Below are 26,753 nucleotides of genomic sequence, written 5' to 3'. Positions count from 1 at the left end.
CAAGTTCAGTTTTAAATAAGTTAAGTGTAGATTTTTTGAGTTTTTCCTACAGCATCTTTGAGGGATACTTTTTAACTGTTCATAACAAGGCTGATGTTAAAACTGTTTAGCAACACTTAATAAGGGATTAACTAATGGGTCACTCATAAAACTTCTCTTTGGTAATTAGATGTCATTGAAAAGGATTAATTTTCCTAGGCTACCTTTAATTTGATCTGGTGAGCAAACTACTGTGTGACAGAAGAGATGAACTATATGATTTAGCAAGTAATTACCCACAAGTTGAATTTTATTTCATTAGAAACCTTCCATTCTATGCAAAGCCCAGTTGCTATGATAATGTGCATTATGAGTGGTTTCAGCATAGACAATGCAGTTCTCCTTTTGGCAGGACATATACAGGGATGACATCAATGATTATGCAGGGATAATTATACCAGGAGGCATTTCTTACAAAGTAATCAAACCTGTGAGTGCTGCACTCCCTATGTAGGCATTGGACTTGTAGCAAACTGTAATCCTATACAGTTTCATAAACACACATGTATCTGCGTGTGTGTGTATATGCACACACACACACACACACACACACACACACACACAGACACAGACACAGACACAGACACAGACACAGACACAGACACAGACACAGACACACACACACACACACACACACACACACACACACACACACACAAAATACATACATCCTGCAGAATTGTGTACTAATGAATATTTATATAATGCACTACAGTTCCTCTTGCATCTTAAATCCCTGTGATATAGTGCTAATCTTTCTTTAAACATTCTAGACTTTTGGCCAATGTAAAAGGCTTCACATTCAACCAGACATATCACACATTTCATATTACGCCTTAAGGAAAGCTCAACAATTTTTGGTAGTAAAAAGAATTAATTTGCAGAATGTTTACAAAAAACAAATCCCCTAAATATAGTAGTACCAATCAAATTAGACCTCTCTAATGGCAGGAGGCAGAATTAGAATCAGAGTTATGATTGTATAAAATCCAACCTATATTCATGCTCCACATAGAACTATACATAACATTCACTAGTCAACAAAGATTGTAAAACATTGAGTGTGAGCAAATCAGGCCAATGCATTTGGGTAATTTCACAAAACTTTGCAGTATTACTGCAATATAAATATACCAAAAACCAACTATATGGCTGGTACAGAGAAAAGAATTATTTTCTCTGTACCATCCGTATAGTTTGTGTTTTTTGGTGTTTTTATTTTATACCACTTGCCATCCAGTCTTATTTCTATAATTACGCCTTAATAAATCTTCGGACTGCTGAGCAGTCTTGTACAGTGTAAAAGATCAGACCTCTTTCTACTCCTGACATCCGTCAGAACCCTTCTTAGTTCTGAATACGCATACCCACAATGTACAAACCTACATGTCATATCTGTGGTCGCCTGATCATAATTTTCATAAGTGTCACAAATTCTCTTAAGTGTAAGAACTGTGACTTGGGAATATTCTAAATTATATAACTCGATTGGTGTAACTGGTTTGTGTTTCTTTAATGCTGGAAATATACTGTAGATTTTAATCTCCTGAATGACAGCTTTGGTGGTTTTTGCTGTAAATATATGTGCAGTTTTTGCAATTATAGGCATTCTATGCTACATTTTGTGTGCTATATATCTATATTTTATATATATATATATATATATATATATATATATATATATATATATGTACATATACAGTGGATATAAAAAGTGTACACACCCCTGTTAAAATGTCAGGTTTTTATGATATAAAAAAATGAGACCACACTAAATAATTTCAAAACATTTTCACCTTTAATGTGACCTATAACCTGTACAATTCAATTAAAAAAACAAACAAATCTGTTAGGGGAAAAATAAAAAAAATAAAAAATGTACAATAAAGCTGGTTGCATAAGTGTCCAAACCCTTAAACTAATACTTTGTTGAAGCACCTTTTGATTTGATTACAGCATTCAGTCTTCTTGGATAGGAGTCTATCAGTATGGCACAGCTTGACTTGGTAATATTGGCCATCTCTTCCTAGCAAAAGTGCTCCAAATCTGTCAGATTTGAAGGGGATCAATTGTGCAGAGCCCTCTTCAGGTCACCCCACACATTTTCTATTAGATTTAGGTATGGGCTCTGGCTGGGCCATTCCAAAACTTTAATTTTCTTCTGGTGAAGCCATCTTGGATGCATGCTTGGGGTCATTGTTGTGTTGAAAGGTAAAATTTCTCTTCATCTTCAGCTTTCTAGCAGATGCCTGAAAGTTTTGGACCAAAAGTGACTGGTATTTGGAACTGTTCAGAATTCCCTCCACCTTGACTAAAGACCCAGTTCCACTGGGGAAAAAGCACCATACTTCACTGTGGGGATGGTGTTCTTTTGGTGATGAAGTGTTGTTTTTGCATCAAACGTACCTTTTGGAATTGTGGCCAAAAAGTTCAACCTTAGTCTCATCAGACCATAACACATTTTCCCACATGCTTTTGGGAGACAATGTATTGCTTTGCAAATTTTAGCCAGGCCTGGATGTTTTTCTGTGTAAGGAAAGGCTTCTGCCTTGCAACCCTACCCCATAGTCCAGGCATATAGAGAATACAGGAAATTGTTGTCACATGTAGTACACAACCAGTACTTGCCAGAAATTCCTGCACCTCCTTCAGTGTTGCTGTAGGTCTCATGGCAGCCTCCCTGACTAGTTGTTGTCTTCTCTTTTCATCAATTTTGGAGGGACATTCAGTTCTTTGCAACGTCACTGTTGTCCCATATTTCTTCCACTTTTTGATGACTGTCTTCACTGTGTCCCATGGTATATCCAATGCTGTGGAAATTTTTTTGTACACTTCTCCTGACTGATACCTTTCAACAATGAGATCCTTTTGATGCTTTGTAAGCTCTCTGTGAACCATGGCTTTTGCTGTAGCAGGCAACTGAGTAAATGTCAGGAAAATCCTACTAGGACAGATGAACTTTACTTGGCGTTAAGAGTCTCTTTAATTGATGGCAGATGTGTACCCATGAAGACTGAATGCTGTAATTAAATAAAATCAAAAGGTGCTTCAACAAAGTATTAGTTTAAGGGTGTGCACACTTATGCAACCAGCTTATTGTATGTGTTTTTATTATTTATTTTTTCCCCCTAACAGATTTGTTTGTTTTTCAATTGAATTGTGCAGGTTATAAGTCACATTAAATATATATATATATATATATATATATATATATATATATATATATATATATATATATATATATATATAGGCTTACAATCAAAATGTGGAATAGCAATATTATGACTGTCACTTGTTCAAAATTGTGGCACTCAAGGTCCGCAATGCCAAACTGTAATAATTCTGAACCATAATAACAAATGGAGAGCTACATTCATTATTACGAGTTCGGCATTTTGAATGTAGCTCTGGGTACAGTGGGGAGTGGGGAATTTCCCATTTTCCTCACTGTAGTGCAATCTCGGAGTTGGTATATTTAAGTTGCAGGGGGTGTTGGGGGTGCAGGAGGGCTTGCTCCCCTTCAAAACATTGATGCTAATACTGACTTTCGATTCTGAAAGGTTGGTGCTGTGAATGGAACAGTCACAGTGATGATTTCCGACTTTATGAAGGGATCGGTGAGTACATTTTCATAGTTTTGGTTCGGCATTGTGCATAAATGCACAATTGCCGTTCTGAATTTTGATAGTAAACAATATTTTATATATATATATATATATATATATATATATATATATATATATATATATATATACTTATACATATACACATACACACAGCCCAGCCACTGGGGACGCACAAGCCAGTGCATTTCTTTGTGCTGGTCCCAAGCCCGGATAAATGGGGAGAGTTGCGTCAGGAAGGGCATCTGGTGTAAAACGTGGCCAAATCATTCATGCGGACACCAGTAAATATTTACATACCAGATCAGTCGAGGCCACCAGTACTTTTAGCCAACAGGGTGCTGGCAGAAATTGGGCTACTGTTGGCCGAAGGAGGAGAGGAGGGGAAAGGCATGGCCAAAGGCAGGAAGAGAGGAGAAAGGCTAGGACTGCAGTAATGAGGGTAGGAACTTTGAATGTTGGCAGTATGACTGGTATAGGGACAGAGCTAGCCGATATGATGGACAGAAGGAAGGTTGGTATATTGTGTATGCAAGAGACCAGATGGAAGGGGAGTAAGGCTAGGTGTATCGGAGGTGAGTTCAAATTGTTTTATCATGGTGTGGATGGGAGGAGAAATGGCGTAGGAGCTATCCTGAAGGAACAGTATGCTAACAGTGTTTTGGAGGTGAAAAGAGTGTCAGATAGAGTGATGTTTATGAAGCTGGAAATTGATGGTGTAATGATGAATGTTATTAGTGCATATGCTCCACAAGTTGGGTGTGTAATGGACGAGAAAGAAAAATTTTGGAGCGAGTTGGATGAAGTGGTGATGATTGTACCCAAGGGTGAGAGAGTGGTGATTGGAGCAGATTTCAAAGGGCATGTTGGTGAAGGGAACAGAGGGGATGAGGAAGTGATGGGTAGGTATGGTGTTAAACAAAGGAATGCAGAAGGTCAGATGGTAGCGGATTTTGCGAAAAGGATGGACATGGCTGTGGTGAATACACATTTTAACAAGAGGAAGGAGCACAGGGTGACATACAAGAGTTGAGGAAGATGCACACAGGTGGATTATATGTTATGTAGGAGGGCCAGTTTGAAGGAGACTGGAGACTGTAAAGTGGTAACTGGAGAAAGTGTAGTTAGGCAGCATAGGATGGTGGTATGTAGGATAGCATTGGTTATCAAGAAGAGGAGGAGGAGTGTGAGGGCAGCACCAAGGATCAAATGGTGGAAATTGAAAAAGGGTAACTGTGAGGTGGAGTTCAGGTAAGAGTTAAGACAGGCACTGGGTGGCAGTGAAGAGTTACCAAATAGCTGGGTAACTACAGCAGAGCTAGTAATGGAGATGGCTAGAAAGGTGCTTGGTATGACATCTGGACAGAGGAAGGATGACAAGGAGACATGGTGGTGGAATGAGGAAGTACAGGAGAGTATACAGAGAAAGAGGTTGGCAAAGAAGAATTTGGATTGTCAGAGAGATGAAGAAAGTAGTCAGGAGTATAAGGAGATGAGGTGCATGGCAAAGAGAGAGGTGGCAAAGGCTAAGGATAAGGCATATAGAGAGTTGTATGAAAGGTTGGACACTAAGGAGGGAGAAAAGGACCTGTACCAATTGGCTAGACAGAGGGTCCAAGCTAGGAAAGATGTGCAGCAGGTAAAGGTGATAATGAGAGAAACATACTTACAAGCGAGGAGTGTGTGTTGAGCAGATGGAAACAGTACTTTGAGGGGTTGATGAATGAAGAGAATGAGAGGGAGAGAAGGTTGGATGATGTGTGGATAGTGAATCATGAAGTGCAATGGATTAACAAGGAGGAAGTAAGGATAGCTATGAAGAGGTTGAAAAATGGAAAGGCTGTTGGGTCCAGATGACATACCTGTGGATGCATGGAGGTGTTTAGGTGAAATGGCAGTGGAGTTTTAACCAGATTGTTTAATGACATTTTGGAAAGTGAGAGGATGCCTGAGGAATGGAGAAAAAGTGTTTTGGTACCGATTTTTAAGAATAAGGGGGATGGGCAGAGCTGTAGTAACTACAGAGGGATTAAATTGATTAGTCACAGCATGAAGTTATGGGAAAGAGTGGTGGAGGCTAGGTTAAGAAGGGACGTGATGATTAGTGATAGCAGTATGGTGTCATGCTGGGAAAGAGCACTACAGATGCGATGTTTGCTTTGAGAGTGTTGATGGAGAAGTACAGAGAAGGTCAGAAGGAGTTGCATTGTGTTTTTGTAGACTTAGAGAAAGCATATGACAGGGTGCCTAGAGAGGAGTTGTGGTATTGTATGAGGAAGTCGGGAGTGTCAGAGAAGTATGTAAGAGTGGTACTTGATATGTATGAGGGTAGTGTGACAGTGGTGAGGTCTACAATGGGAGTGGCGGATGTATTTAAGGTGGAGGGGGTATTACATCAAGGATCAGCTCTGTGCCCTTTCTTATTTGCAATGGTGATGGACAGGTTGACAGATGAGATCAGACAGGAATCCCCGTGGACTATGATGTTTGCAGATGACATTGTGATCTGTAGTGAGAGTAGGGAACAGGTGGAGAAGTCTCTGGAGAGATGGAGATATGCTCTAGAGAGAAGAGAAATGAAGGTCAGCAGGACTAAGAATATGTGTGTGTGAATGAGAGGAAGGACAGAGGAATGGTGAGGATGCAAGGAATACAGGTGGTGAAGGTGGATGAGTTTAAATACTTGAGATCAATAGTTCAGAGTAATGGTGAGTGTGGAAGATAGGTGAAGAAGAGAGCACCGGCAGGATGGAGTGGGTGGAGAAGAGTGAAGGAGTGATTTGTGACAGACGAGTGCCAGTAAGAGTGAAAGGGAAGAGCTACAAGAGGGTAGTGAGACCAGCTATGTTATATGGGTTGGAGACAGTGGCATTGACAAAAAGGCAGGAGTTAGAGCTGGATGTGGCAGAGTTACAGATTTTAAGATTTGCACTGGGTGTGACGACTGTGGACAGGATTAGGAATAAGTATATTAGAGGGTCAGCCCAGGTTGGAAGGTTTGTAGACAAATCCAGAGAGGCAAGATGTTGGTTTGGAGATGTGCTGAGGAGGGATGCTGAGTATATTGGGAAAAAGATGCTAAGTATGAAGCTACCAGGTAACAGGAAAAGAGGAAGGCCTAAGATAAGGTTTATGGATGTGGTGAGAGAGGACCTGCAGGTGGTTTGTGTGACGGAGCAAGATGCAGAGGACAGGAAGAAATGGAAACAGATGATCCACTGTGCCGACCCCTAACAGGAACAACTGAAAGAAGATGATGATGATTATATATATATATGTATATATATATAGATATAGATATATACACACACACACATACAAATATTACATACAGATATTAAACACACACACACACACACACACACACACACACACACACACACACACACACACACACACACACACATATAATTAGCAAATGTAAAACTAAGCAAACTTTTAAAGTACATGAACTGAAAAAAAAGCAAAAAACAGAAGCTAAATTGCTTTAATCAGTAGAACCTACTGCTAAGAAAATAATGTGTCAACTTTAATACTTGCTCATACAGCTGCTAAATTAAAAGGTATTATGTCAAAGTTTACAGTCCCAACTGTACCTTCATAAAACAGTGCTCAGTAAACAGTCTTTCAAAAGGTTTAAGCAGCAATTAATAAAAGTCCTTCTTGAACAGGTGAGCGGCAACAGACGTGGAAGCTAAAAGAAAGTGGGTAACTATGCAGTATTCCTATACCAGGTCTCCCATTGTTTTTAAGCAGCCATCTAAACAGATGAAATTATTTGTTGACTGTTTCTCTTATATAGACAGATTCACTTTCTTTAGGACACAAATAAAAAGTCCCTGGTACACAAATAAATGTCTCTGATGCACAACCAAAAATTTTTTTCAAGGGATATTTGGGTTATTTATCTAACAAGGTATCACTTGCTCACCACTCCTTTGCAAAGAAAAGTTTTTCTGGATCCCAACCACCAGGAACTTTACTGGCAATGCCAAAACTCCAGATTAATACCTTCCAGCTCTGAGCCAACTGCTTTGACCTCACTACATCTGTTTTTCCCCCCAGAAAATCCTTTGCAATTCAGTGGACTCTCAAACACTGTGCTTTACCATGCAGTTAGCCTTCTGGCCTTAAGGGACCAGTTTGCTGAGGGACCATTCTCTAACCCTGCATGAAAATTCTTATACATTACTTCTATTTTGTCAGATATTTCACATAGCCTTGTGTTCAGTTTCCCTGATACGTTTGCCTTTCTCTACAAGTACTGTCCACTTGGCAGTTCTTGGTGCACCCATCACAGTATTTTATAGATGGCACTGCCAGTGTAAATCCACTAACTTCAAGCCTGCAGGAATACCTGCAGTTCCCAGACAGATTGCTCACATTGTCATGGTGAGCACTGAGACAGAATGTCTTCAGTGCTATGGCCCAGCAGCAAAGCTTATCATTGTCTTCCTAATGCTGGTGAAGCCTTTGAATCGGTGGTCTTCAATAATTGAGGTAAATTCTCCATGTAGCAGATAGTACCAGAGAGACCCCTAAGACCAATGTGTTGCTGCACATTTACTCTCACAAGAGGTGTAGTTACTATCAATTATGCTCAGTTTTCTGATGAACTAGTACACAGGTTGGTCTTCATTATTAAACCTCTGGTTCAGCACTGGCTCTGTCCTGACCTCTGATGCATCGGTGTAGACCATGAAAGATATGGAGAAGTCAAGGGAGCTAGGGGAATGACAGCACAGGAGTGCCATTTGAGAAAAGCCTTGCCACACTCTGGGGTTGACCTGAGATTTTCCAGCATTTTGCCTTTGGTCAGGTTGGTTAGTCAGGCTATAAAAATGAACTCTGAGATACATTTTCTGTAAATCTAGTGAGTCCCAGGACAGCCCTTACCTGCTTTTTCATTTTCAGTACTGTCCAGTCTTTAACAACTTCCATTTTCTTTATCTGTTTTCTTTATCTGTCTCTCTCTCTCATTAACATAATTAACCCCCATCCAACATAATGTAAATATATATGCTCCATCATGTCACCTTTACCTTTTAGTACATTGCAGTTAGCCTGGCTTGCCTCAAGAATTCCAATACTGCCTGAACATTTGGAAGAGGAAAGTCCAAGTCCTTCAAGCGGATGATTATGCCAGTCAAGTAAGCCACTGCGTAGAGCTGGGTGGACCTTTATCACCATCCACTGACCTTTAGAATGAGGCTGTGGCACCATGGAAACCAAAGAGAAGCACAGTACATTGGAACAAACCATCTGCAGTAGAGATGATAGTCTTATTGGGTAAAGGGAATCTACCAATATCCTTTATTCAGATCAAGCTACTGAGGAATTTGGCTTTACCCAGTCATTCCATGAGTTCATCTACAATAGGCATAGGGTAGCTGTTACACCTGACTATGCTATTTACTTTAAAATGTCATTACAAAACTGGACAAGATCATTTGGTTTTGGTATTAGTACAGTAGAACTATTCCACAAGCTAGATGACTATTCAGTCAGTCCCAGTTTTAGCATTTTCTCTTCTCACACTACCTGCTTCAGGGCTTCTGTTATTCTATAAAACTTTAAACTTACTTTTTTCCTTGTATTAGTTTCTGTGTGGTGCTTAATAAGGGAGGCTCAACCTGAGAGTTCATAGAAGCCCTCATTTTGTAAAAGGAATTCCTATACCTCTTGCTTCTGTGAATTAGAGAGGGACTCATCCACTTCCACTTGGGGAGTGGACTGCATGCATTTTTCCTGTTCTAAACTGATAAATATGATGAGTGCAGGGTCAGAGATTAACTGAAACTCTTTCTATTATTGCAATGCATCAGTATAACAGATGTGAAGACAGATGTGTATAAAGAGCCCTTTCCCTACCTACATCAACTTTACCTCAGCCAGCCATTTGATATCCTCATAGGGTCTCTACCACTTGTCAAGCAACTTAATCTTGCTCATGGAGACCAAGTCATCCACTTGGAATTGTTGCACTGGGCATTTCTCTTGTATACCCCCTACCCCTAACTAACGTGTGCCCTCTCCATGTGCCACTCATCATTAGTCTCATCCTTTCTTGCAGATTATCATAATGTTTGACTACAATCTCAAAATGGCTTTTTTCCTCTTCCCAAGTTTCCTTTACTATATCCAACAGTCCCCTGGAGCATGTACTACACAATAGTTCAAGGAAACTAAATCCCGTGGAGCTTGGAGTATCTCCTTCATGGAGAAAATTCCAATAGGATAGTAACTGGTCTCAATTTTTCCATCTTTCTCAACACTTTCTCTTATCATGGACTTAAAGGCTCTGTTGAACATTTCTATCAAACCACCTGTTTGGGGTTGACAAACAAAAGTTTTTTGTTTCACATGGAAATTTCAGTAGACACGCTGCATAATCTTTGACATGAAAGGAGTGCCTTGGTCTCTCAATCACTTCTTAGATTTGCCTTCCTGGGAGAAAACTAGTATCAGTTCTTTTGCAATGGTCAGACAATTGGCTTTCCTGAAGGTAGGTAACCATTAGCCCCACAAAGTCCATTGCAGTTATTTCAAATGGCATCTTGACTGTTCGCATCAGTATCAGGAGATTTTTAAATCCCTTGTTCAAGGTTGTCTTCTGACATCCAGGAAAGCTTGCACAGTTACTTTTAATCTTCATTATACCAGGCCAAGAGAACCTAGGCAGAATGCAGTAGTTGTGCCCATGCCCAATCCATCATCAATAACTGTGGTCTTGAAGAGCTTGGTACTAGCAACAGCTGTGTCACATCGTCTCACTCTCAAAGTAAACTGTATAGCAGCTCATTTTGTATCTCAAAGTACACCTAGGCTGGTGGTGAGACAACAGCAACATTTCCCCACTAACCTGGATACATTCCTCCTTTTCCCATTTTAGTGTCTCATCTTCCCACTGGTCTCACTCCCTTGAACATTAGATGACTCAGAGACTGAGATCTACTTTATTGGTTATGTCAGGAAAAGTAGAATGCTCTGCCTCATCCCACACCAGCGCACAAAGGATCTCTGCCTCTCACTTCCTTTTTTTGCTTTGATTTAATATTTCCTTCAGTATATGAGTTTTTCTTCCACTTAACTCCTTGTTTTGCCTCTATTTCAAATTGCTGGGAGTCTACATTCCTCAACAATCTCTTCTGACATCCTCCTGACTGGGTCCCAGAGACCTTCCCGCTTACTTCAGCAGTCAGTGTCTTCCTTTACCTTTACTAGAGCAATCATCTATGTAGGGTAGAGGGTTCTAGGTCTCCTGGACATATTTTTCCACAGATTAGTGTTAATGAAGCCTTCTACAGTAACGCCGGGTTTCATATTTCTTCTGCAACTTTTGCCCACTGGGATGGTAGGAGTGTTTCTGTTGTGCAACCCAATGGAATGTTTTGGTCCCACCTCTGTGGATGGGGCTTTACCATGTTTCTTACACTTCTCCTCCCACTGCCTCCATACATCTTTACAGAAGAGGAAATCCCTCATTATGATCACATCAAGGGTGAAATATGAAACCATAGTCACCAGATGTAGGAGTTGCCAGACTGGGTTTGGATTTCCATGTGGGTGACAGGGTAGTACCTTTTCTCCCCGTGAATGCATATGACCTCTGTGGATTTCAAACAGTGGGCTTTTTAAAAATGCATTGGGTTTTCACTATGGCAGTAGTGTTACCAGAATTTGTGAGCCCCTGAATCTTATGCACATAGAATTTCATTATGATATATCATTAGATTTACAGTAGCAAAATAAAAAATGCAGTCTCCAACAAACGAGAGATCCCATGGTTTTGTCACCCCTCCTTCTCAAGTAGCTTGATTATGGGTCTATAGTTTACATTCTTCGCTATATTTAGCAATATGTCCCTACTTTCCACACTTGAAACATAGGATGCTGGGTACAGTTACTTTTAATTTGTTTATTGTTTCATCAGTTAACTTCAATGACATTCCTATAATGCAATATTCTTTCTAGCAGAGCCCCAAAAGCTGAAGGCATCTGGGGAATCTGCTTGGTACACTTGTTGTTTAACTCTAGCCCGTAAAGTGCTCTTAAACTTTTTACTAAGATTTCCAATAGAGTTCCCTTGACAGTAACCTCTTATGGCTCTAAGCAAAAGATCATTATGTACTTCAAAGTTTCTTTTTTTTTTTACTGTTTTAGATCTGTAAAACCACCATTCAAGAAATCTGGGGATTGAGTCTTCGAAGTGACCCCAGCCCTTGTCTGTAAACTCATTCTTACTTTATTAAAGTTGTCATATTCTGCACTTAGAAGGTCTATATAAGAATGTAGGGCTTCCCCTTAGAGATGTGCTGCTAAACCTCATGGCCAGGTAGACCAGTCCCATTCCCTCCACTGGCAGATAGCCCTTTCAAAGGTCATTCTGTATGCTTCAAGGTCATCATCATTGCCGAGAGGCTTGACAGGTGATGGAACCTTGGCTAAATGATGAGTTAGCTACCTCTACTAGTCCTTCAGTAGAGGCAGTAATTAAGTAAATACTTCTTCCTCTGACTCTAAAATCTCTCAGACAGGATACTAACATTACTACAAAATTAATAAGCTCATAGGTTTATAGGTAGGCACTAGGTTAGCTGTCCTTGCAGGCCATTTTAAGCCTAGCCACTTTCCTTTTTGTGTTGAAAATAACCTATCCCATGTGGCTATAGATTGGCCTTGCACATCACATAGTTGATAATTATGCGTTACCCCTAATCAGAATAACTGGGAACATTCCAAAGATAATTTGAGCATCTCCATGGGATAAAGCATTTAGAAACTGCATTTGTCCATTAAAGGGGACAGTCCTGGGGTAAATTTTCTGTTTCCAATCCATAGATCTAAGTTGCACTTAAAAATGGACAGGGATGAACAGCAGCAGTACCATCTGCAAAATATATCTGTCCCTCCAAACAGTTCTGTTGATATTGTAGAAGAGGTTTAGATCACTATAGTGAGCGCTTCTGGTGCCATTTGACTTGCTGATGTGTAGTACATCCATCAGTAAAATATCAGAGGATGCTTTGAAGAAGTACAGTGACAGGGCTTTGAGTCGATCCATGTAGGACATATTGTTTAGGCTTTGTATCCTTTGAGTAAAGTGTATCTGTGGCCATTCCAGTTGTTGCATGTTTCTAGTCAGATGAACGCCAAAGGCGGCATTATATTCAATGAGTAGCCTAGTGATGGCTGAGTAAAGGGGCACAGTGATATCTTTAGATCTAGGCACAATCCCTTTATTTATAAATTGTGCAATACAGAAGGATTTTCTTACAACAATAGACACGTCAGTTAAAAGTTAGGTCACTGTCCAGATAAGTTTCCAATTCCAAATCAAGTGAATCAACTCTTAAGAGTGTATTATCAATGTGGTAGTTCCCTGGAGTAGATGAATTCCTAAAGGATACAGTATGGCTAAGTCATCTGAGGATTCAGTGACTACTGCTAGCTTGCAGTCATCTGCAAATGTAGTCAGCCAGAACCCTTTGTTGTTAGCTTTTATTTCAGAAAAGTAGATGCCAAACAGGAGAAGTCCCAACACAGAACCCTGGGGAACTCCACCTGTGAGTAGTCTGTTTGTGGAAGTAACTTTCTCTGTTTTAATTATCTGTGTCCTATCTGTGAGCCAATTGGTAACCCAGCAGGTAACATAGGGGTTTATTCATAGTTTATTTGGCTTTTCTACTATGCACTAATGGGAAATTGTGTCAAAAGCTTTGAACAGGTTGAGGTATGTCGTGTGTATCATTTTGCATTCATCCATTGCTTTGGTGATCTTTTCCAAAAATCCACCAGTTTGAGTAAGTGTGACCTACCCTTGAAGAATCCAAGTCTAGTCTTTTCCATTGTATGGATATCCTAGCAGCAAACAAATAAATCCAAACCAGCCCAAACATTGAAAACGTTGAATCACAGGTACCCAGTAGGAAGGTAGCTTGAATAAAGAAGCTGAACCACGACAAAGTAAAATCTTTTTTAATACAAAATGGTGAGCACTTTCGCAATGGTAACCTTTGCTTCATCAGACAGTTCAAACAGCAACACTTAAATACTTAAATTCAGTACAAGAACAACCAATCCTACCCATTCAAAGTTGATTCAGCACTCAGCAATCAGTTAATTACTATGGTTACTTTTTGCCCCTGGTTAATTGCTAAAGTCAGAAAAATTCTGTTTAAAAGCCAAATACACAAAGTGTAAAGGCAAGGACTTGTGGATAAATATAAATAAAATACATAAGTCAATGAATAAATACATATGCGCATGTTCCCCATTTAGTAACTACTTATGTGCACAGATATAAACATAAAAATATACATAAATGCCTAATAAATGCACGTTGTCCACTTAGTAAATGCATATACTTTAATACATACATTTCAACAAATGCTTGTCTTTAATGATATCTATGCTAAAAACAACTCAAGAAATACTGTCATATGTCATTACTCGGCTGCATACCGCTTACTCAGAGGTGATCTCTGCCTGACATACAATGCCATGTCCAATCCAGATTTGATAGACATGCTCCACCTAAAAAAAAAAAAAAAAATCCCCCGAGAGCCACATGCTCTAGGGACCTCACCACAACAATAAATAAGATTTGCTGGAGGGATAGATTCCTGTCCCAGAGACCCCCCCATGCTTTGGAACAGGATTCCAATCTACATTAGGCAGAGCCCCTCACTAACACTCTTCAAGAGAAACCTTGACGAGTGGATGGGAAACAGAAAATTTACCCCAGGGATCACTGCAGTGTCTCTGCTGGACAGAGGCACAGGGAACTAATCTAAGGGGGTGGCAAAAGCCAACACATTCTGGCTAAGCTTACAGATGCCCTTGGGCAGATAGCCTAGTACTTACCTATGAACCTATACTCATCCAAAGCCCTGCATGTGTTTATGTAGTCTTCTCATGTTAAAACAATATTTACTTAAATGGTATTATGTTTAATTTGTATTTATTATTTTAACCTTCTAGATTTTAGCACTGGCGTCAATGGAACACTGTAATTCAAACCCAAACCTCTATGTGCTCCTAAATGCAAAATTAATTTTACTTCTATATTTTCAGTAGTATTGACTATGTCTCCCATCCTGTTGCTGACATTCTAGATGTGTAAAACCTGAAACAAAAATATATGGTCATACACCTTATCCAATGTATGCTTAGCCAAAGCACTATGCAATTGCCCTTTTCTAGTGCAGTAAAGGTGATCCCTTATCTGTTCCCCAAGCTGACTGTTAATTTTGCCAACATAGAAATGGAAACATTTTGTGCAGTGAGCTACATACACTACATTCTTAGTATTGCAATTAGCAGAATTCCTTAGCTCCCATAGATGCCCTGTTTCAGAGTGCTTAAAAAACCTTGATTCATCTATATAAATGCACTGTGTACATTTTAAAAATCTATGAGTACCGTTCACTGTGTTATCCATCAGAACAGATGTCCTTGGACAGCAAAGCTGCTGTTTCAGATTTTTCTTATTTCTAAATGCAAAATGTGGTTGTCTACCCACTATGCTGGTGGCATCCTCATCTGCTAACAACATATGCCAATTTTGTCGTATGATGGTTTCAAACCTTTTCACATCCCTTGCATATGGTAAAACCATCGGAATGTATGGTAGTACACTACTCCTAATACCTACCCTGTCACTACCTACCCTATCAGAGTAGTAGGGCTTAGCTTTACCTTTTCTTTCTTTGTGCACATTACAGTACACCTTATCAATTTCATGTTCACTATACCCCTATTAATGAAACCTGTTCTTAAGCTTAGTTAACATTTCTATACACTTCTTCTTGACAACATAGGTGAGCTGTTCTCATTGCCTGGCCTCTGATTATGTTGGGAAAAATCCTAGGGTTATGCATACTGTTTCTGTGTTAAAAACATAGTCTATAACATTGTTTCCTATGTAGTTTTGTAAACCATTGGTCATTTTCTCTGTATATGGTAATGCCCAGGAAGTCTAAACTCATCTCAGAACAGTTCATTTTGAACTTTAAAAAGTCACTGGTAGTGTCCAGGTATGCATGCAAGGATTTAAATTGTTCACCATCACCTTTCCAATTTTGTGTTAGATTCACAGACAATGCTTGCAGTTTACTGTATGGTGTGTGAGATGAAAGATTTTGCCTTTTCTCCACAGCTGTGTGATCTTACTACTGTTATTTTAAACATAGTGGGGTGTGGATGGTTTAGGGTGTATGTGGGCAGTAGATAGGCCACGATTCCCTTAAATGATTTTGGTATACTGGATAACTGCTTTACTACAAACTGGCTATTCAGCATGAACCCTTAAATAAATAAATAAATAAATATATATATATATATATATATATATATATATACACACACACACACACACACACACACACACACACATGTATATATAGTTATTTTTTTTTACATATACACACACAACCTATAAAATATATACACAAACGAAGGTGGATGTGTGTGTGTGGGTGTGTGTGCACGAATCTATCTATATTTACTAGGGTGTCCACATAACTATGTTTGGTCTGTACATACTTACAGGTATAACCTGTATGTCACTTTATACATGCATTTTAAAATGGTTAGGCAGGTTTGCAGAATCAAATGTAGTATGCAACTTTGCCTCATTTGCATACATTTTTTTCTTTGTTTATCTTTACACTAGAGCATTTATATTTTACCAAGACCTATGTGCCTATTTTTGCACAAACATCCTGCCATTCTTTGCATAGTGCAAATTGGTTTTGAATCCTTCCGTTATACCATGTGATCTCATATATACAACTACTTTTGGTACAGCATATTATGTCCTTTTTACTGCACACTGTTTGGGATTTTTCTTCAGGATACACATTCTCCTTCTCATATATCCCCTACCATGTTGCTGCCATTTGCAGTGGCAGCAAAGCTTGTTTTTTGATTTCCACTCTACTGTAGTTGATACGGTTTCATGTTTAACACCCTTGAATTTATAAAATAAAAATGGATATTCTTAAGACTATTTCCCATAAAGTCTTTCTTCCAGGTCTTATATATTGGGCCTTTAGTGCTCCCAAAGTCTCTGCTACAGATTTTTATTTCCACTCAAAATGTCTCTAAAGCAGCATGGCGACTTAACTGAAAGCTGAACACTCTGGATTCAGAGGTTCAAACTGTATTCCACTGCAAGTGGAAATGCTGAAATGCCAGAAAAGGTGCATACACAGTTTTCATTCCTACTGCAGCTGAGCAGTATTTAAACAATACAGCTATTGAAGTAGTTATCAATAAAAACTGCTTGGTGTCACCACAAATGACAAATTAAAGTTTGATCATCACATACAAACTTCTATGAAAATAACTAATCAAAAGCTAGGCCTACTATACAGAGCAAAAAAAAGTTCCCTATACCTTATACTAGAATCACCTCAGCTAGCACTAATCTTTTACCATCTCTTCTCTATGGTTCACCCATTTTGACTAAACATCCAGATCTGTTAAATCACAACTGGAGCAATGCTATAATGACACAGCTAGACTTGCAGCTAGCCAGCCACATAACATTCATCGTTGCTCTGCATTACGTGATCTGAGCTGGTTAGAGCTCCCAAGTCAACTAGCCATGTGTAACTTCTAACCAATAAAATACTATATAACCCTTATACCTCTCCTCCTATCCCCTCAGTACACAATCACTGTCTCCCAAATCACCCTCTGTGTTCTCAAGACAAAAACCTGCTTTAAATCTATAAACCAAAAAAAGTAGGGGGCAAAGTTTATATTCCCACTACATATCCAAACTATGGAACTTTATAAATTCAATCAAAATTATATCTAACCTCCATGTATTAAAAGTCCTCTCTCAAAGAATTGCTCACTGTCTCATGGCTATACCTATACACCTCACATAGGTTCATAGGTGGTTACTGGGCTATTGGCCTGAAGATCTTTATAAGCCTAGCTGTGTGTACCCAATATAAAGGATCTTGCCTAAACTTGAGATCTTAGTTAGCAATGGCTGTGCATAATCTAAGAGGGTCATAGGCGAACTCCCCAACAGAAATTTATGGTTTCCCATCCAGGCTACCCTTAAACATGGTCAAAGAGGGGCTTTGTTTGATGTGAACTGGTAGCCTATTTCAGAGGAGTGGCAACCTCTGAGAGACACATCTGTCTCTCCAGCAGGTCCTAGTTATGTTGCAGAACAGGTTAAGGTCCCTGGATTGGGTGACCCTTGTCCCATTTGACTTGCAGATGTGCAGCATTTCCATTAGGTTTGGATCAAAGATTGCTCTGTAGGCTGGGCACAAGTCTCCTGTAAGTAGTCTGTATGCTTCTAAAGTACAGTGACAGTGTCTTCAGCCCATCAGTGTATGACTTGCGCTAGAGATCCATCTATTTTCTTGGTTAGGAATCTCTGACGTCTCTCAAGTTGCAGCAGGTGCCTGGTAAGGTACATACCAAAGGGAGCATTGTACTCAATTACTGTCCTGATGAGGGTCAAGTACAGGGATGTTATGGCCTCTTTCGCTCTTGAGGCAATGTCTTTGCTAATGAGGTGTGCAATGTACAATGCCTTCCTTACCACAGTAAACACATGGTGGTCAAAGTTTATGCTACAGTCAACTTGCATTCCCAAGTCTCCAGCTTACTGAGTTGTTACTTAGGGTATTGTTTTCTATACTATAGTCTGCAGGGATATAATATTTACCAAAGGATATGATAATGCATTTTTAGCAATGGGTTTGAGTCAATGGCTTTGACACCAATCACTGGTAGGCCACGGTGGTGCAGTGGTTAGCATTGTCCCCTCACAGCAAGAGACTCTCTGGTTCGATTCTAGGTTGGAGTGCCTTCTGTGCAGAGTCTGCATGTCCTCCCCGTGATCGACTGAAATTTAAATGACATGCAGGTAGGCTACAATGAAGATTGGGTGCTGGGCTGGTTGGTGACTCACCACCATAAAAATCAATGCCAATCATAAGCAGACCGGAGATCCGCTGTGGCGACCCCTAACCGGGAAATGCTGAAAGACTTTTTTACTGGTTTGTGCAAGTCCCTCTTGAAGTATACTGATATAATTTGAGGATTCAGTGATCATATCTAATTTTAGTCATCAGCAAACTTAGTCAGCCACAGCCTCTCTGTTTTGACCTGAACTTCTAAAAAGTATATTCCAAATGATAGGGGGCCCAGCACTGACCCCTGTGAAACTTCACTGGTGGCAGGTCTGCTGGTTGAGGTAAAGTCCCCAAATTTGAGTGTGTGTGATCTGTTGGTGAGTCAGTTAGCAACCCACCTGATGACATAAGGGTTAATATTCAACTGGGAGAGTTTATCAATGATGCCTTAATGTGGGATTGTGTCAAAGGCCTTGGCTAAGTCAAGGTAGGCTGTATGCACAGATTTGCCTTCATCTATGGCTCTGGTGGCTTTTTCAAAGACGTCCACCAGGTTTAACAGGCATGACCTGCCTTTGACAAAACCAAACTGTGAAGGATCAAGGGTTTGGAGATCACTTGTATCCTCATTCATAAGGTACATGATGATGTGTTCTATGGCCTAAAAGATAAGCTGGTTAAGCTTAAGGGTCTCTAGTTCCCAGGGTCTGTTGATGTACCCCCTTTATGAAGGGGGATGATGGTTGCTGTTTTCCATTCAGCAGGGATAAAACCAGTACTCAGGCTGTGGTTGAAGAGAGTACCCAATGGAGTTGCTAACTCATGTTTTAGACCATTTGAAATGCAACCTGGGATGCCATCCAGTCCCATAGAGGCTCTGTTTTTGGCCTTGGAGAGAGCATTAATGACTTGCTCTTTGGAGATGCAAGGTGGGGGGAGATGTAGAGGGAATGCTTTGTATGTACACATGAGCTGTATTAACAAACACTTTATACATTCTTACTAACAACCTCTGATCACTCAATCTAGCTATACCTTTCAACACCTGTCCTCTCCTCACTCTTGGGGGGACTTTACCTTATTTTTATTTCCTAGCATAGTACACTATATTTATAATACTTTTTTTATAAACAGATTGCCATATTTAATATTTGTTTTGCATCACTGGTGTCCCTTTATGCTTTATTGTGCCCTATAGGTTCATAGGTAGGTACTAGGCTATCTGCCTGAAGGCATATATAAGCCTAGCCAGAATGTGTTGGCTTTCACCACCCCCTTAGATTAGTTCGCTGTGCCTCTGTCCAGCAGAGCCACTGAAGTGATCCCCGGGGTAAACTTTGTTTCCCTTCCACTCGCCAAGGTTTCTCTTGAAGAGTGTTAGCGAGGAGCTCTGCCTAATGTAGATTGGAATCTTGTTCCAAAGCATGGGAAGTCTCTGGAACAGGACTCTATCCCTCCAGCACATCCTATTTACTGTTGTGGTGAGGTTTAGATCTTTAGAGCATGCAGCTTGAAGGGATAAGGTTTTCTTTAGGTGGAGTATGTCCATCAATTCTGGGTTGGACATGGCCTTGTATGTCAGGCAGAGATCACCTCTGAGTTGGTGGTATGCAACAGAGTACAGCTGGAGTTTCTTCAATCGAGCTGCATAGAGCATCTGTTTGAGGCCAGTAATCCTCTTGGTGAGGTATTTCTGTGGTCTTTCCAGCTGTTGCAGGTGTCTTGTAAGGTACATCCCAAATGGGGTGTTGTACTCTATGATGGGTCTGATGAATGATGAGTAGAGGGGCACAATGACCTCTATGTATTCTACTATCAAACTGCACCTATATATGCTTTCTTAATTACATTTGTACTACTGTTTTATTTGAGGTTATTTAACCTCTGGAGCTTTTCTCCCCGGGCTTACTCTGAAAAAGGGCATGTATTACCCCATCTGACTCTACCAGTAAACAAATGTGACTAAATAAAATAAATCTGGATCCTCAAGAATGAGGAAAAGGACAAGTACTGAGAGAAGATTTCAGACGCGTTCTGTTCTAAGATAATTACTTTCATTAGAAGTCAAGAGGTTCAAGAGTCAACAGCTATTTACAAAAGTGACCTAAAGCTCGAAGTAGTAATTAGTAATGAAAATACCTCCCACTACTGAACTGCAGCTGGCCAAAGCAATGAATCCAAAAAAGAAAATATAGCCAACTGCACGAACACGGCTAAAAACTGACAGCAATTAAAATAGATGTATTGACAAGTAGTCTTAAAAGCACGTCAAGTTCTGTGAAAAGTTCCCAAAAAATCTCATACGATAAGCGCTTTTGAATATTCTTCAGATCGTAAATGTTTTGGGACAATAAGCAGTGTTTAAAAGTGAAGTGAATTTCCGAATAAGCGTGAGCTCATTTGTAAATTCTCCTCCAATGATCTTTAAGAAAATCGACCTACCCTCAGATTATACCAGTGGCAGTATACTTAGTCAACACCAGTGTCTATCTAATGCATAAGTTCCTAATCCAATCATTGGACTTTGCAAATGACATGCCCTTGTATTTAGCCAATAGTGGGTCTTCTGGCTTTTAATGCAGGTTTTAATGGAATGATACGATTTAAACCAGGTGCTTGGTCTGCATGTAAGTTGATGATCCATTTAGTCTCTCTTATTTCGGTTTCATTTTCAATGTCCCCTTTTCTTAAGCTTGTAAAGATTTTGGTCAATCACTTTGAAAGAGAAAGCATGGTTACAGAACTCACTTATATGCACAGCTAATGCATTGTGCGGATCTTTGTTATGTATATCCCTTAGATGTCTGAGGACACGATTTTTAAAAGGCTGATTAGTTTTTCCTACATAGTATGCGGAGCATAACTTGCAGGTAGCTAAATATACAACATTAGGTGTATTGCAGGTGGCTTTTACATTAAATATATAACTTCTTTTAGTTCTTGGATGCTCAAAACTATTATTACTATCAATATGTAAACAAGCTGTACAATTGCTGCATCTAAAGGTACCTTTTCTTTCCGTATTCATAGTCTTGCCAGAGTCATTTTTAGTACAAAGGAGTCTTTTCAGGTTTTTCTTGTTCCTATATTCAAAAGATAGTTTATCACCTACAATGTCCTTCAAAGCAGGATCTTGAGTCAAAATCGGCCAGAACTGTTATCACATTCTGGACTTCAGTTGCGTCCGTACTATAGGTTAACATAACTCTCATATTGTTGCGTCTTTCTTTGCCCGATCCATCTCGGTTCTCTCCTTGATACATGCTCACATTTTTCTGATTACAGCCCCTTTTCTTAAGATTGTCTTTTAAAAATTTTACTTCCTCCTGTCTTACAGACTCTTGGCCGCAACCTTTATCTATGCTATGAACTTCATTTTGCATGATATTCTTACTTACATGCCTAGGGTGCATGCTGCTTTTTAAGAGATAGTGATTTCTCCAAGTACTTTTGCGATGCAATGATGTATTCAATTCTTTATCTGCATTTAAATGAACATTGACATCTAAGAAGTTAATAGTCTCATGGGACCATTGAACTGTATAATTAAGAAAAGTAATAGTTGTGTTGACATAATCAAAGAATGCAGCAAACTGTTCATCTCCTTTCCACAGAATAAAAAGGTCATCCACATATCAGCCATAATAGAGTATGTTCTTAACCCATGGATTCTTGCTGTTCAAGATCAACTTGTTCAAAGCTCGAAGTAAGGCAAAGGCAAAGGACTGAGTTTGTAGACACGTGATTCACTGGCAAGAAATAAAACTGTGTGACATTATGAATTGTCAAGTTAGAAGCAGGCCTGATATATGACAAAATGGGTTCCTGTCAACCCATTGACAGCACTTTCCTTGAAGAGAGTGAAATGAGGTTCGCTGACAGTGAAGTTATCTATTTTCTCCATTCTAGTGTGACATTGGAGTATGTATATTTAAGTTCAGGGGGTGATGGCAGAATGCAGGGCGTCTTGCCTCTTGCAAAAATACTTACCTCCAAGTTCGGCCTAACTCATTTTCCCTTTTTTTTTTCCATCAGTCGGATAGTACTCAATCAAAATGTTGTTGATGGATCAACATTTATCCAATAAAACCTAAATGAACAGATTCAGAAAGGTTACTGTGAGGTACACACTTTCCAGTAACCATTTCTTGTTCAGAGGCAGCCCTTCTGCAGTGCATTAACATGAAGATGTGAAACACCACCGTGGACTGTCTCAGCAGCCATGCTAATTGCTAATGAGATATTCTGGAGGAGATAGCCTATGCTAATTAGTCACGTGATTCACCACAGAAATTACTGCAGTAAGGCATTTACAGAGCAGAGTGATCCAGAGAATTGCTTGGCTGCATCAGGTACATTGGTCACCTATGTTAATGAATATGGCTAAATCTCATGTTCATCCATCATGTTACAGCTAAGTGCTGGGAAGTATAGCAGACATGTTAGGAGTGTGCCCATTTGTGTATGTGGCTGCATAGGTGAAAGCATGCGAGAATCTGCCTGGGAGGTAGCAGAACTGGGAGTTAGAGGAAAGCAAGAGGGTGTGAGTGTCTGGGTGAAAGGGTGAATACACCTGTGAATGTGTCTGCATTTCTTATCAGCTGATGAGACTGGGGGTTTGTGTGTGCATGCATACATATGTATGAATGTGTGTGCATCTGTGACGGGGAGATATCATATCTACACACTTCACTGAACTAAACAATAGAAATACACTTTATATTCTGCCTTAAAGGCAGTTAAAAGGTTAAAACCCTCTTTTGTATAACCAAAGAGCAGATACGTCCTCTGCAACACCACTAGCACCAGGGATGTTATTCAAATATTATCAAGATGTGAGAAAAAATAAACGGGGAGAAAAGTTTTGAACCTTGCACCTTTGCCACAGAAAGAAGCTACCTTAACCCACTATGCTTATTAATCATTTAGTGCAGTAGGTTTTTATTTTCACATAATAATTATAAAACTCTTATTTATGGCATAATTCAGTGATTGCAACAACTCTTGAGTTATGAGGGACCCTGGGAAGGCTTCAGTACTAAGCCAGGAGTAACACTACACAACACCAGAGAGAATATTTAAAACTATGACTGGGAATCACTTAAAAAGGTAATAGAGTAACAGGTCTGGCGTCTTTATGAACACCAAGAAGAATGAAACTAATGTCTGGCATTATTAACTAACTAAGGATTTTTGATTTATAACAGCAGGGGCAAAAAATTAGGTGAGACAACAGAGACATTCTGTTCTGAAAGAGGTATGTCAATTGGTGTGTGTGCGTGACAGACAGAGCGAGCGAGTCTGTGTGTCTGTGTGTCTGTGTGTCTGTGTGTCTGTGTGTCTGTGTGTCTGTGTGTCTGTGTGTCTGTGTGTCTGTGTGTCTGTGTGTCTGTGTGTCTGTGTGTCTGTGTGTCTGTGTGTCTGTGTGTCTGTGTGTCTGTGTGTCTGTGTCTGAGTGCACCTGTATGTGTTTGAATACATGCATATGAGTGAGACAGTGAATGAGGAGGCATGCCTATGCCAATGCAATGCATGTGTTAACTATTACAGGTAAGTGGTGATTTGCACCTGTACTAGTTAAGGGTGATTTGGGGACATGCATATTAGTTGATAATTAGGTCTTTCTTTGTTGCGGCTAACATTCCTGCATTGTGTGAATAGCCCATTTTGGCTGCAGCTCTTGCTGGCAGTGAAGGGGTTCGTTCTGAATCCTCAGATAGTTGTTAAGAGTGAGAGTGAACTTTTGCGTATACAGCGTCAAAGTTTAAATGAAAAACTCTTTGTAAAACAAAAGCTGTGAGATAAAATGAAGGTAAAAATAAAGCTTAAAGACAAAACAAGGAAAAAAAAGCGTGATACCGCTTGGCAGCCATGTGGTTTAGATGATGCTTGGTAAGACACCACAGCTGCACAAACAGTGAGGTCACAGGTATAAAAAAGTAAGCTGTACAGCCAGTAGCTGTATTTGTAGGCAATGTCTGTTGGAGGTCAGAATAATTTCTTAACATTGTGCCAAAGGTGAAATAAATGTCATGTACAGGACTTGCATATTGCAGAGGCAAAACAGCAGACAGAAACAATTGTGAATGCACTTGAAATATACAGTATGAATGCAGATGATACTATCTACAGCAACAATAGAGGACTTTTGTCCAGAAAAGGTTTGATAAGTTTGATATGGAATATTTTACCAGAAACTACTCTTTACTCAATAAATCTGTCCAGAGCTGTGTAAAGGTCTCATGCTCCTTGATTACAAGAATAAATTCATAAACTACTTGTTGATATGAAAACAGATAAAGGAACCAGCTGTATTACGCTATGATGTTTGTGAGATAGTATGGCTAACAACTGTCCTCTACCAGTAGTATGTATTAGCCTATTGAATCTATTTTTCAATACTTTTTAACCCATTGTTACTGTACTCCTAGAATCTATTGTTTATTTAGCTATGTATTATGTGTATGTACTTAGTTAATTAGTTGTGTGTAGAACTTTTCTCCCCGGGTCTCCACTGAAAAAGGGCTCCGGCCCAGCTGGACTAACTCAGTCAACAAATGTCAAATAAATAAATATTGTGCAGGAAGCAGTAGGGGTGCTTCTGACTGTAAGGGTAATGCTCCTAATGCTGCTCAGAATGACAGTATGAAAAGCATCTCAGTAGATGGCACCCACTTTTCTGAGGGGTTCGACAAACATACTAGCCATCTCAGAATCAATGACAGTACTTACATATTTGATAAGGAGGTAAGCAGACTGGTCTGTTCCCCCTTTACAGCGATGACCAGAGCACATATTTTTCCTAATCAATTTTTAAACTCTTGTAGGACTGCTAACGTTTATAATGCTCCTAACAAGTATAATAGCAGGAAAACAGCTATGTATTTCAATAAGACTTATGAAGCACAGCACCCATGATGCCATTGAAGCACAGCACCCATGATGCTATTGAAGCACAGCACACATGATGCCACTGATATTTTACAGATTTATTCTGAAATATGTATTGCTTTAGGCTAACAGCAAAGTAGCATATTAAGGTCTTACTTGAGTCATCACCAGTTATTTATTCCCCAGTAAGAATTTCAATAACACAGATGCAGAAATGAACAATAAGTGGGCTTTAAACTGATTGCTCTTAGTTATACTTTGACCTGAGGGTGGGATGAACATATAAAGAGGAAAGGTGGTAGAATTGCTTTAATATTTCCCAACACCTACCACATTTCTTCTTGCAGCAAACCAATATCAAAATTCAGTTCAGCAGAGCTTCCTATTGCTTTGCTCAAAATAAACAATTATAAACAAATATGTATTACTGTCCTTTACATTCCTCCTGGTGGTAATACAGTTATACTGGAATGTATCCTACACTGGATATCCATAATATTTCCACAAGAAAAAATACTACTAGATGATGTGAATGCCATTTGGTTGGACAAACTAACTTGCCTAAGTCTAGCATGAACTTACATGGTTTCACACCAATAGCCCCACACATTATAGCAAGAAATCAAATTCCCTAGTAGACTGGATCCAAGTATCAGACCCTAGTAAATACACCAGCACAGGTACAATGTCACACTCTTAGTGATCATCTCCCAGTCTATATAACCAGACAGCTCACACATCCAGTGTAACAGCATAATTATAAAACAAAACGCAAACTTTCCAAGCTTAACCCAGAAATGTTCATTACTACAATATCATCTATTAACAGTAACTTCCTAAAAAGCCTCCCCTTAGACTATGCTGCAAATTAATTCATTACAACTTTTCTAAATAGTCTAAATAGCCTTTTATCTCCTAGAAGGAAGAGACTAAAAATAAATAATGCAATATGGCTATCCAGAAGAGTAGAATGCTAATGCAGGATAGAGAAAAAGCATGGAAAGAATAGCAAAAATATAAAACACCTCAATATTCTGAAAACATCAGAATGCTTTGCAGTCATATTAAAAAGCAAATAAATGAAGATGATAAACTATACTATAACAACTTTCAGAATAATACTAATCATAACCCTAAAATATTTTGGACATCCGTTAAAGAAATTTTACATCCCAGTCAAAAATTCAACCTAATCCCCTCTCTCGATAACTCACCACTCAAAACTGCAATACAGTTCAACTCCTATTTTATAGACAGTATATTATCTCTAACCAAGGATTCTTAAACATCTACTCCCAACCCTGTCCAA

This window comes from Protopterus annectens, chromosome 1.part0 (assembly GCF_019279795.1).
Source record: "Protopterus annectens isolate FY-2018-M chromosome 1.part0, PAN1.0, whole genome shotgun sequence".
Classification (NCBI taxonomy): Eukaryota; Metazoa; Chordata; order Ceratodontiformes; family Protopteridae; genus Protopterus; species Protopterus annectens.
Note: the sequence above shows the minus strand (reverse complement) of the source record.